Raw genomic sequence first — 13,766 nt, forward strand, 5'->3', positions numbered from 1 at the left:
AAGTCATAAAAAAAAAACCATTATCTGGTGGAAGGATGGAAAAATTTGACCCCACGCTGCAGCCAAAGTGTTTCCAGTAAAGCTGTTAGTTTATTTAGGAGAAAAGTTATTACAGGTAGAGGGGCCTGTCCCCTCGAGGCTGGGCCTGGTGAAAAAGAGCCCCAGAGCAGGTACGAGTGGGCCAGAGGCGGTGTGGGTTCCACTCCAGCAGTGCTGCTGTTCAGCTTTGTGAATAAAACCACAGGGTAGGCTGAGGGTAATTGGAGTCTAATCCCACCTTTTCTGCTAACTTGTTGCATAACCTCAGCAAATGTACTTAACGTTTCTGTAAAAAAAAGTCAGGCTGGATGATCTCCAGAGTTCTCCTGTGCTTCCTCTGACTGCAGTGTCTCATACAGTAGCCTCTTGTCCACATGTGGCCCTTGATCTGGTCCCACTTCACATGTGCCATAAGTGCAAAATGCATGCCCGATTGCCAAGACTTGGTACAAAGAAATAGAAAATATCTCTTTAATAATTTTATATTGCTTATAGGCTTAAGTGATAATATTTGGATATATTGAGTTGAAGAAGTTCTGTTATTAAAATTAATTTCATCTGTTTCTTTTTAATGTGACTACTTAGAAAATTCTGAATTACTTACGTCGCTTACACTGTACTTGCACTGGGCAGTGAGTGCTGCTTTATAAGGTCAGGAGCTTGAGGTCAGAATCGTGCCCCAGCTGTCAAGTTGTGGTACTTAACCAAGCCCCAGTTTCACTGCCAGGAACTGGAGTCACAATAAAATCAGAAAAGGGAGCACTGGGGGTTTGGGGCAAGGCAAAGAATGAGAAGACCCAGTCACACAAGACCCAGTCACACACAACAGCCATTCCAGACCCTGCCACTAAGCAAGGGGTCGTGCTCAAAGTCTTGGAATAGAGCACAGTGAAGCTGTGTGCACCTGCCATGACCACATAGCCTCCCTGGACCAAGCAGTGTGCTCTGAAGGTACGAGTCAGGGAAGCTGTGCAAAAATGATAGTCTGAATCAGCCATGTTTTAAAAATTACTTTGATTTACCAAAATTTACAAAAATATTTTGATTTAGAAAAACAACACTTGTGCAAAAACATTCATTCACCAGCCTGCCACTGTGCCTGAAGTTCCCTCCCTAAGGGTCCTTCCTGAGGACACTTCTCTGCAGTAGAAAGAAGCCTCTGTTCAGATGAAATGAAGGGTGACTGTTGGGTAATAGGAGTGATTTTAATCCAGCCGGAAGGCTGGGCTAGGTTTTGATGAGCCTGGGATTAGACAGACCCTGTGTACTTAACTCAAGAACTCTCACCTGTTGCTCTGTGTCACAGGGTAGCTTCCCTTTCATTGTGTACCTGTCTCCTCTGCTAGGAAATGTCATCATGGGCCTTCCAAGAAGAAGGCACAGGGACAGAATGTGGACTTGGAAAGCACAGGGGCCTCTCCTTGAGTTGTCACAGGTTATTAGCACTTCCCCTCTGCTTCCTGGGGGCCACTGCTGAGATGGTGGGTTGGGTGGAGGTTACCCTAAGACAGTTGGCGTGGCATGTGGAACCCAGAGCGTTAAAGCTTGCACTTGTCAAATTACCATCATTAGCATGGCAGCCTTGGGGCAGGGCATTAAGTCAGACTGGTGTTAAAAAGCACAGCTGATATCAACCAGCTAATTAGTCGGCCTGGGGTGAGGGCAAAATTGAATGATGAGATTTTTGTCTGGAGAGAACATGATGCAAGCTGCAGTTATGAGGTGTGTGTATCTATGTGTGGCAGGGTGTTCACTAGGCAGACGTGGACCAGAATTAACTGGGAAGGAGCTTCAAAAGAGTAGAACAACCTGGATTGTTTACATATTTTTACCTGTGCTTCTACAAAATAAAAGAAGGAGAAGCTTGGGAAAGGCGTGCCTTTGGAACCTAGGAATAGAGAGTTGGAGGGCAGAGCCATAGAATGCAACAGTTGGAGTACAATCTAAAATTGTGTATGGTTTTGTTTTCCATTGTCCTTGGCAAAGAATACCAGGATGCAAACTTTAAGATACATACATATTTTTTTTAATTTTACTAGGAAAAACCATATTATTTTCACTGCAAAGAGAAGTAAAATGTAAACCTCAGACTGTCATAAAAATACTTGATGCCATCCATGCTTTAGGTAAAATGGCTGGTTTGGGTTAGGGGGATGAAGATTTCTAGACAGTGCAGCTTTCACAAAATAAAATTAAGCCAGTGAATGTCCCTTAAAGATTTGTCTTGAAAATTAGTGTATAGATGGACTGTTTTGAAAATCATGCCAACTTTTAAATGTCCTAGAAAAATTTGCAGTCTCATGGGCTCCTTTCCTGAATTTTTTGGTAATGAGAATCATCAGTCACCTTTTTTAAAAACTGTGTGATATGAAGAGCCATGCAGGGGTGTCTTTTTCAAAACTGGGCTTCAGATACTTTATGTAGGCTCTGAGTTACAATTTTTAGGGATAGTATGTTGTTCTCTTCTGATTATAAAATTATTTTGGGTCCACTGTAGAAAATTTAGAGCATGTGAAAAAAAGTAGAAAGAAGGAAAATGTTTAAATATCCAGAAATAAGCTTTCTAAACCTTTGGTGCATATTCCTCCAGTCTTCTTTCTATGCACATCTAGTCATTCATTCCTTAAATAAACTACCATATGCATGATGCTGTGTTAGACCAATGGTGAGCAAAGGAGCCAGAGTCCCTATAGCAGGGAGGACAGATAATTCAGCAAAACTTAACAGTCTGGTCCAGTCAATGCCAAGTCAGACATGCAATGCTTAAGACTCTCCTAGCAGGGGCATTTCACCCAGTCTTTTAAACTGCTGCCTGGTTTAGTGTTTCATAACACTGACATATTGTACTTTATTGAACCCACCTCTAAACGCTAAACTTGTAGATTGTGGATTTTTTTTCACTGCTATAAACAATTCTGCAGTGACTCACTTATATGATGCAAACCTTTATGTTCATTCTTTAGAATAAATTTTGAAAAGCAGAACTGCAAAGTTAAAGGGCATAGTTATTTGAAGGGCTTTTCATACATATTCGGGCTGTTAAGCTGAACATTTTACGTACATTTTTTTTCTCCAATACTTTCCACAATTTGCCAGCATCCTACAATGATGCCTCTAACTATATAAAGCAAATCACATGCTTTAAAGTAGCTCTGGAGAGCACATGCCAGGGCCCTTCTGAAGATCGCTTCCCAAATAAGGATTTCAGGACTCGCTTATGCAGGGCCCTTGATGCTCTGAGTGTACCATGTGTAAACAGGAAAAGCTGTCGTTCTCTGGGTAGACCCAGCCTTGGGACTCAACATCTGGAAAAACAGAAAGTGCTGACACAAATGAAAGACCCTTTCCTCTATTTAAAAAGGCTCAGGGAAGGAGGTACCCCTTCCTCTGGGAAGATGCAACTAGTATGTATGATTTGGCAAGCAAAGCCTGCTCTGCCTTTCACCCCGACTCTTTAACAGGTAGCCTTCTACAGTGCACAAACTGCACAACCGTCCATGGCAGCCCTGATCTTCCTGTGTCTTCTCCAGTCTTGTTGCCCTGGTCCAGACTATTTTTCCAGCCTTTTCTGTCTCATCTAGAAAATTTCTACTCCTTCTTTAAGGCACAGCTCCAATGTCACTCTGCATCTCCCTGCCCTCCTTTGCTTCCTCATCCATAGCCTTCCAGGCTGCTCCTTAAAAGCAGGAAACTCCTCTGATTAGCTTTGCCTTCCCTGAGTGCATCTCAGGCCAGACACACAGGAGGTGCTTCACTCATGTGTGTGAAAGAATGAAGTCACTGTATTCACCATCTTACATTTTCATAAATCTTTGTTCTGACTTAAAAAAAAAAAACCATGCTTTTTGTAAAATATTTATATAAATATAAAATACATTTTATATATTGTCAGAATATTGTATATTATATGAAAATATAAAAAATAATATGTAACCAAATAGCCAATCAAATGTGAACTCTTTAACATTTGGATGTATATCCTTTTAAATTTTTAATTTATAAGTATAGTTTATTCTTACAAAGATAGTCATATAACACTTCCTGTTTTGTGACTTTTTTAAAAAGTTGAAGTATATTTGATTTACAATATTATATTAGTTCCAGGTGTGCAGTATAGTGATTCAGTATTTTTACAGATTAGATTACATTAAGGGTTATTACTAGATAGTGGCTATAATTCCCGGTGCTGTGCAATATACCCTTGTTGCTTATCTGTTTTATACAGTAGTTTGTATCTCTTAATCCCACACCCCTGTCTTGCCCCTCCCCCCTCTGTTTTGTGACTTTTTTCCCATTAATAGATCAGAAATAGTCCCCCAGAGGCAAACTTATTGATTTGTATTGTTTTGTTCCTTGCAAGAGTTTACTAGTATTCAATTACGTGGTTTTGCCAGTTTATTTACTAGAGTACCCCCAGTTGCTGGATATTTAGGTAGTTTGGTTGTGTTCCTTTTCTGGTGTTTATTACTATTATGGAAATTCTGTGATAATCAGTTCTGTACACTTTGTTCACTCATCTCAACATTTTCTTAAATCAGTTTCTTAGAAACAGAACTTCTCAAAGGGCATGCCCATTTAAGTCGCTTTTTAGTATGTATTGTCAGCTTATCTCACGCTATTGTAAATACGTGCACACCTCTGTCCTCCAGTAGAGAGGGGCTCAGTGAAGGCGGGACCTCTGCCTTACTCACTGTTATACCCCCAATGCCTAGCTCAGTGCTCAGCAAATGCCAGACGCTTACTGTTGAATGAACAAGAAATTGGGTTATTTGAACACACAGATCTTCATTACATGGGCAAAACCTTGCCAGTGTGATCACAGAAATCTACAGGTGGTACCCGTGGCCTCTTCTGAATATTTATGGTCTAATTGGTAATAATATTTTAAATGTTCATTTCTCAGAAGGAATTGTTTTCTGTGCCCTACAGAAAACAGAAAATTATGTATTGAGTTTTCCTTCAAGCACGGATGGTTAGTTATAAAAACATATTATCACCAAGGTATTTGAAGGCTTGAAACAGGAGCCAAGGGAGAGTGAGAAAGAGGGAGTATATGATATTTCAGAAACCTGTATTCTTTACAAACGAGATAGACCATCTTTCAGCTGAGATGGCTTTTAGGAGAGCCAGGCTCAGTCCCTTTTAGTTCTGAAGTTTCATGATTTATACTCATTAAATGTGCGATGGGGTTGGGCACCAGGTCTGCCAAAGTAAACAGAGCTAAGAATACAGGACGAAGCGGAAACAGTAAGAACCTACAGCCAGAGGAGGGAATTTCCCTCTCACTGAATTTCTCATTCCTGGCTAACACTACAGTACCCGTTCCAGACTTGAGTTTATAACTTCTCTTTTTTAGCATTCATGCTTTCCATATAAGTAAATAATACAAATTCATCCCCATATCATCAGTTTTTTATGATGCTGAGGTACAGAAGTACAATGACTTGCATACAATTAATCAATAAATCGGGAATCAGAGCCGAACGGTAATCTCAAGCTAATAAAAAGAATGCCCTCAGGAAAATCTGAAAAAGAAGAGATATGAGTGAAGATTAGTCTTTCTGGATGTTAAAATATATTCTAAATCTACTGTCATTAAAATACTTACAGTAGACACAAACCACAGATGCATAAATCCAGAAAATATGGTGCTTATGTGAATTCAGTACATACTAAAGTTAGCATTTTTCATCAGGAAAAACTGGATTATTCAATAATGGTTTGAAACAACTGGTTAGCCATGTGGAAAAAGGTAAAGCTGAGCTTTAAATTCCAGGTGTATTACACATTTAATGTAAATAATTGAGATATAATTGTATCCAAAGGAAGTATGATTTTTTTAAAAAAATGTTGAAACAGGGAAGGACTTCCTAAGCATAAAACAAGACTGAGAAGCCATAAGGAAAAGAATGAAAAATTTGACTGTACAAAAAAATGAAATTCTCATGGAAAAATAAAACTCAATAAAAGACAAATGGCATGAAGTTGTATGTGGGGAGGTGACATTTGTAAGACAACAAACAAAGGGCTGTTATATAAAGAGATCTTGTATGTCAATAAGGAAGAGGCCAACGACTCAATGGAAAATTTGGCATGGATATGAACAGGCAGTTCACAGAAATAAGGCTTATAAACATTATTCAACATTATTCCACATTATTTGAAAGTACTTAAACAAATAAAAAAAAAAGATACATTATTCACGTATGAGACTGGCAAAGACCAAAGTGTTTTGTATTACATGGTGTTAGCAAGCATTTATTACATGTGATTAGTAGGAGTGAAATTTGGTGCAAAGTCTTAGGACACTAATTTGGCAATACTTGATCTATTTAAAATGAAGATAGCCTTGGACATAGGAGTTTCACTACTGGAATTGATACCACAGCTACAGACACATGTATGCAAAGATGTAAGCATTAAGAATCTCATTGTAGCATTTTTAAATAGCAAAATATTAAAGGCAACCTGCATACCTACCAGTAGGATACAAGAAAAATAAATTATGGCACACCACACAGTGGACTATAACGCACGGTCAAAATAATGTGTTGTAAGAAAAGATCTCTGGTCTGTACGTGAAAGGAAGAAAAAAGGTGGAAAGCAGTGGAAAAACTGTCTTTCCTCTGTTTACCTTGATGCCCAACCCCATCAAACTTTTAATTCAGAATGTAAATCGTAAAATCACAGCACTAAAAGGGACCTAGCCTGGCTCTCCTAAAAGCCATCTCAGCTGGAAGATGTTCTATAGTTTCTAAAGAATACAGATTTCTGAAATAACACATACTTGCTGATTCATTGCCCTTGGCCCTTGTTTCAAGATATATATCCATATAATTATACATATAAATATATATCCTTGTGTGTGTGTATGAATGAAATCCAATGCACAGACACATGTAAATGTTTATATATGCAAAGAGAATTTCTGGAATGATGAAACACGAGTTCTTCCTAGTGGTTGCCTCTGAGGGTGATAGAAAAATCTACTATATACTTTTTTATGGTTTGGATTTTTACTAATTATATTAGTTTTCTATTGCTGAATAGCATTAGCACAAACTCAGTGGCTTCAAACAACACCTATTTATTTATTAGCTCACAGTCTGCATGGGTCAGGAGTCGAGGATGGTGTCTTACCTGGATGCTCTGCTCAGCATCTCACAAGGCTGCCATCAAATGTCAGCCAGGACTGCAGTTCCTTTTGCAGCTGAGGGCCCTTTCCAAACTCATGTGGTCCTTGGCTTTCATTTCCTCACGGTTGTTGAACTCCTGGTGGCTTACATCTTCAAGATAGCAGGAGAGTCTGATCCCTGGATCCTCTTTTAAAGAGCTCAGCTGATTAGGTGAGGTCCACCCAGAATAATCTTCCTTTTGATTCACTTAAAGTCAGTTTTAAGGGCTTTAATTATATCTGCAAAATTCCCTCATCTTTGCCATATCCTATTGGCTGGAAGCAAATGACAGGATGCCAGGAAGCAGGAGTCACTGGAGACTTCCTTGAATTCTGCCTAACACACCAATCTTACCAACTATAAAACCACCGTCACCATCACAGTAATATCTGACCCTCATATAGGACTTATTTCATAGTGGGCACAGTTCCACTTTGCATATATAAAGTCACCAAATCGTTAGAACCATTCTAGGAACTCTGATTACCTTCATTTTACAGATAAGGAAACAAGCATGGAGTTAAGTAATTTACCCAAGGTCGAGGGCTAACAAGTATTGGAGCTAGCATAGGAACCAAGGCATTCTAAGTTCAGAGATCTGTGTTCCTTACTACACTCTGTGTACATTTTTCAAACACAGTGGTTAAAAAAAATTTTTTTTAACTGAGGCTGTATAACACATATGTCAACACTTGTGGCTTAAACAACCACAGCATTTATTTTGCTCTTGAATCTGCATGTTAGGCAGGGGATGGCTATGTCTGCTCCACTCAGCATCACCTGGAGTGGTTTGAACACTGGGAGCCTGAATCATCCGGAGGGCTCACTGCCATGCCTGGCAGGTGATGCTGTCAGCTGGGGGCCTCATTGCTCTCTACATGGGCCTCCGTGAGACTATTCTGCCTTCCTCACAGCATGGTAGCTGGGTTCCAAGGCAAGTAGCCTCATGAATGAGAGAGTGAGCCAGGTGGAAGCTATGTAGCTTTTTATGACCTGTCTTGGAAATTTATGCAGGTTCATTTCTCCTTCAGTCGATTAGTTGAGGTAGTAACAAAGTACTACACGGGTTAAAAGGAAGGAGAAATAGACTTTACCTCTGAATGGAGAGTGGCAAGGATTTGGAAGAGCATGAGGACCTCTTAAATATTAAATAATGAAACATCAGTGTGATGTCCATCTTTCTTTTTCCTATTTTTGTACTCCTAGATCACCTTTCTCCTTACATTTCCCTTAGGGTGGAGAACACATGAAGTTTTAAATTCCCATCAGGTTTTTGCTGCTGTCTTTGAACCTGGATAATTATATTTTCCTTCTTTTGGCTGACATTTCAGGAAAGAATCCTGAGTTAGGACTACCCAGGACATGTTAGCTCTTATCGTCTAAGAAAATAGGGAAGGGTGAAATAGACATAACCATTCAGTCGTTCATTCATTCAACAAAAATATACAGGCATACCTTCGGGACACTGTGGGTGTGTTCCAGAGTACCACAATGAAGCAAATATAACAGTAAGGTGAGTCAACTGAATTTTTTGGTTTCCCAGTGCATATAAAAGTCATGTTTAGGGTAGGGAGGGGATAGCTCAGTGGTAGAGTGTCTTCCTAGCATGCTTGAGGTCCTGGGTTCGATCCCCAGTACCTCCATTAAAAATAAGTAAACAAACCTAATTACCTCCCCGCACCAAAATAATAGTAGTAATAATAAATAGAAGGGACAAAGAATTTTATGTAAAATGACTATAACTCAATAAAAAAAGTTGGAAAAAAAAGTCATGTTTACATGTTACTGTAGTCTATTAAGTGTACAATAGCATTATGTCTAAGAAAACAATGTAATACCTTAATTTTAAAATACTTTATTGCTAAAAAATGCTAACCATCATCTGCACATTCAGGGAAATATACTAACAACAGAGATCACTGATCACAGGCCACCATAACAAATATAATAATGATGAAAAAGTTTGAAATTCTGGGAGAATTTCCAAAATGTGACATAGAGACACAAAGGAAGCAAATGCTGTTGGAAAACCAGTGCCAATAGACTTGCTCAATGCAGCGTTGCTGCCATAAACCTTCAATTTGTGAAAAACACAATACACATCTGCAAAGTGCAATAAAGTGAGGTGTGCCTGGGTTGAGTCCCCACTTTGCATGAAGCACAGCTCCAGGGAAAGAGTAAGAGATGCAGACAGTCTTTGCCCTCATGGAACCTTTGCTTGTGGAGGGAGAGAGAAAGAAAATCAACAATTTCATTGTTAATCCCACCATACGTTCTATCCTGCTCTTCCTCAGGGCGAGCCTTTGATTACTCTGAAGTGGGGAAAATCAAAACCACTACCCTCACAGGTTTTCAGTGGGCCTTTGTCTTGTCAGGGACTGATGCTTCCTAGAACCCAAGTCCTCAAAAAGAAGGCTGCTGTTACATTAAAATTGGTAACATAGTTCCCAAACTGGGTACTGAGGCCCCCCAGGTGCTAAAATGAACTCTTAGGTGTGCTGCGAGATATTCTAAATTGTTGAGGGACACTCAAGGACAACTGTGGAACATCACACAACTACTACTATTTAGTCATTTGGATCTAACCAAATAGCAGGGACTATTTGTTATTTCTTTTGGCTTAGTGGTAAGTGGAAAAAATTACTGAGACATTAAGAACACCAACTTTAAGCCAAGAAGGTTTGGGAACCTCCAGTACCTCGTCCATCAACTTTCCTGATACTTCCTGATGTTTTCTCTACAGTGAACACACGCTGGTTTGAGCTGTTCTTTCTCTGGGGCAAGGTCTTACCACCTGGGCCTCCTGCAGAGACTTCTTCCTGAGCCTTCAGAGGGCATCTTCAGGTGGGCATCATTTCCCACCTACCTCCTCCCCATCTTCCTCCCGGCAGCCTCTCCCCTTTGCACTCGGCTGTTTCAGGGTCCGCCCAGGTGCTGGCACCTCCCTATGGAAATAGTCAAGTCTCATTCCTCACAAGCGCCTTGTGACTTGCAGATTTTGCATCCCCGGCCTTCTCTCCTCTGCCCAGTAAGGGGTAAGTGTGAGGGGATCATTGTGCAGGGCTATGGTTGGTTCTGCACCCTGATATTAATTTCCATGTGAACCCCTGGTGAGATGGGAAAGTCCTATCCCTTTCATCAACATACCTTAGAACTGGTTTCTTGTCCATTAATATCCTGGGGCTACTGTGCTGAGATAGCATTTGCCTTGACTAAGCACCCTGCCTTTACAATTAACAGTGCATATCCAGATCTGATCTGGTGGGGGTGGAGGGGGGTGAAGGACCTGAATGAGGATAGGACAAGAAAAGCATTTAGCCCACATTACAGTGTGATATGCACAAAAAAGAAGGATGCAGAAGACTTTACTAAAGTACTAGCTCTACTCTGGAGGCTGGATGGAGAGGATTTTAAATGATTTACAGACAGGACACACCTGAACTGCAACTCCAAGGGACAGTAAGAGCTACGCAGACATTTAAGTGGGGAAGGAAAAGGCTTCCAGCCAGAGGGAACAGCATGTCCACAAAGGTGACCCCTAGGTCACAGTTCATTCTAGGCACTGCAGATAGTCCATGCAAACCTGAACCAAAGGGCTACAATCAACAGGAGAGGGACCACATCCCTGGTTTGCATAAGGTAGGAGTGAATTTGCTTACGTATTATGTCTAGTGTTTTACTCTTAGGTTATAGGTAGCCAAATTCAGAGGAAACTGGGGCTAAGTACATAGGCTTCTCATTGCTGCTCTGCCTCTAACCTCCAAAGTTCTTGATGAGAAGGCCACATGATTATGTGACATCAGTTAAAACACAGGAGCTCTTGGACTGAGCTCCCAGTTTCCAGGAAAAAAGGCAAACCTGATCGTGTCTGATCATGCCAACCTCAGGCTGAAACCTTTCAATGTTTCGCATGGCCCTCAGGATAAATTCCCAACTCCTTACCAGATAGAGGTCCCGGTCACAGTCAGCTGACTACCGTCAGCCCTCCCCACTCTCCCACCTCAAACACTGCTCCAGCCAAACTACCTGCAGTCCCACCTACGAGAGGCAAGGAAGCTGATCCCCGCCTAGAGCCTCCCGGTGGGAAGCACTGCTGCCGATGCCTTGATTTTAGCCCAGTGAGACCTGTGTGGGATTTCTGATGTGCCCAACTGCAAAATAATGCACTTGAATGTTTAAACCGCTGAGTTAGGGTAATGTGTTAAAGCAGCAAGAGAAGAGCGATGCCGGCTACACACACCGTGAACAGGCCACGTAGGCAGGCTTCTCTTCTCCTTTCCATACTTTCTTCTCACTCTTTTGTGGTGGTGTTACCCTTTCAGAGACCCTCTGAGGGTTATCTAATCCCGTCTCACTTGAGGTGATGTCAAAGATGAGAGCAGAGGGCTTGCAGAGTCATTTGCTCTGCGTCTTACACCCCAGAAGTGGCAGAGCCCTTTCCAGAGGATTGGCCCGGTCTCACAACCCTTTGTGAGGGCACCTTGGCCAGGAGTAGCCCTGTGCCAATCAGTTTAGAATCTAGAGAAATGCCCAAGTCTCTGCTGGCCAGGGAAAAGGGCTGACACTAAGACACTTTTGTTATTAACTCTGGGCAACCAGCCATGGAGGTCCAGGAAGAGGGAAGTATGGTATTTACACATGGCTTTGCAAGAACAGGGCCTCTGCAGATACAATGTGGTCCTGATAGCAAGCTCTCTTATGACTACTTAAAAAAGCTCCAACCACTCCCTGTGACTACATGAGGGGTTGTGAGGTATGGCCAGAGTCATTTAGACATGCTGCCCCTGTGTGCGGTCTGTTGTGTAACCACTATCCCACATTTTATACTTTATTTAACTTCACCCAGATATCTGGGGAAAATTTTCTCTGACTTCCATGTCATGTGCATGGTATCAGTATTGCTTACCCGAGAACCTGGACAGTGCTTAAATGAAGTCAGATGAATACTGAATGAATAAAGGTATGTGAATTCAGATGGGTGCTTTCTTTGTGAGCTCACACAGATGTCTGAGGAGATCAGAGTGAGAGTTAGAGCCCTCATCTGACATTCCCCTCCTGTTGAGGCAATCATGGGGCTGCTGAGATTGGAAGGTGGCCCAGACCTTGAAGCAGCATTAATTAGTGTACCTATTAGAAGGTAAGCCAGATAACTCCTTGAAAGGTCAAAGGGTAAAATGCTTCCAAAACTCTTTATTATCATTATCCCTGGGAAGTAAAGGAATGCCAAGGGGGTGCATGTGGCAATGCCTCAGATTTTGTGCAAAGTAACTGGAGAGCCATTATTAGCAGGGGTTCCTCAGATCAGTGGAATGCTGTGAGCCTCCTGGCTTGTGGCTGGATCTAATATGGGCACATAGTTTTAAGGCTTGTCTTGTCTGGTACAATATTTGGGAAAATACTTGTTCAGTAGTGAGCAAAGTATTACTAAGTACCCAGTTGAAGTTAGATGGTATGAACTGTAGTAGGCCACATCAGCATGGTCACATAATGGCTTTAAAGACACAGGATCTGAAGTAGAACTGGGGAAAGCAGACCATATGGATGACTCTGGGGTGGCTAGTTGGATAGTACATGAGGAAGTCTTGAATATTAGGGTGTTGAAATAGTGCACAGTAACTTAAAGCACTGCACAGGTAGGGCCAGGACAGAGTTAAATTTTACCCAGCAGTGGGCAGGTGGACCTGCTGACAAAGGAAAGCTAAGTTAAAAGTATTGATAAGGCAAAGAGTTGGCTCAGTAAAGAGAAGGGAGGGGAGGAAAAAGAAGTTAAAGGAACAGAATGGCTCTAGAGCAGTGGTTCTTTTTTTTGTATTGAAGTATAGTTGATTTACAATGTTGTGTTAGTTTTAGGTGTACAGCAAAGTGATTCAGTTACAGACATATATATATATTCTTTTCCAGATTCTTTCCCATTATAGGTTATTACAAGATACTGAATATAGTTCCTCATACTATACAATAGGTCCGTCTTGTTTATTTTATATATAGTAATGTGTATCTATGAATTCTAGACTCCTAATTTATCACTCCCCCATCCTCCATGTTCCTCTTTGGTATCCATAAATTTGTTTTCAATGTCTTGTGAGTCTATTTCTGTTTTGTAAATAAGTTCATTTGTATCATTATTTTAGATTCCACATATAAGTGATATCATAAGGTATTTGTCCTTCTCTGTCTGACTTCACTTAGTATGATTATCTCTAGGTCTATTGATGTTGCTGCAAATGGCATTAGTTCATTCTTTTTTGTGGCTGACTAATATTCCATTGTATAATATACCACATCTTCTTTATCCATTCATCTGTTGATGGACATTTAGGTTGCTTCCATATCTTAGCTATTGTAAACAGTGCTGCTGTGAACATTGGGGTGCATGTATCTTTTTGAATTAGAGTTTTCTCCAGATAATATGCCCAGGAGTTGGAATGCTTGATCATACGGTAACTCAATTTTTAGTTTTTTAAAGGAACCTCCATAATGTTCTCCATAATGGCTGCACCAAACCACATTCCTACAAGAAGTGTAGGAGGGTCCCCTTTTCTTACACCCTTT

The sequence above is a fragment of the Camelus ferus genome, chromosome 3, assembly GCF_009834535.1.
Source record: "Camelus ferus isolate YT-003-E chromosome 3, BCGSAC_Cfer_1.0, whole genome shotgun sequence".
Classification (NCBI taxonomy): domain Eukaryota; kingdom Metazoa; phylum Chordata; class Mammalia; order Artiodactyla; family Camelidae; genus Camelus; species Camelus ferus.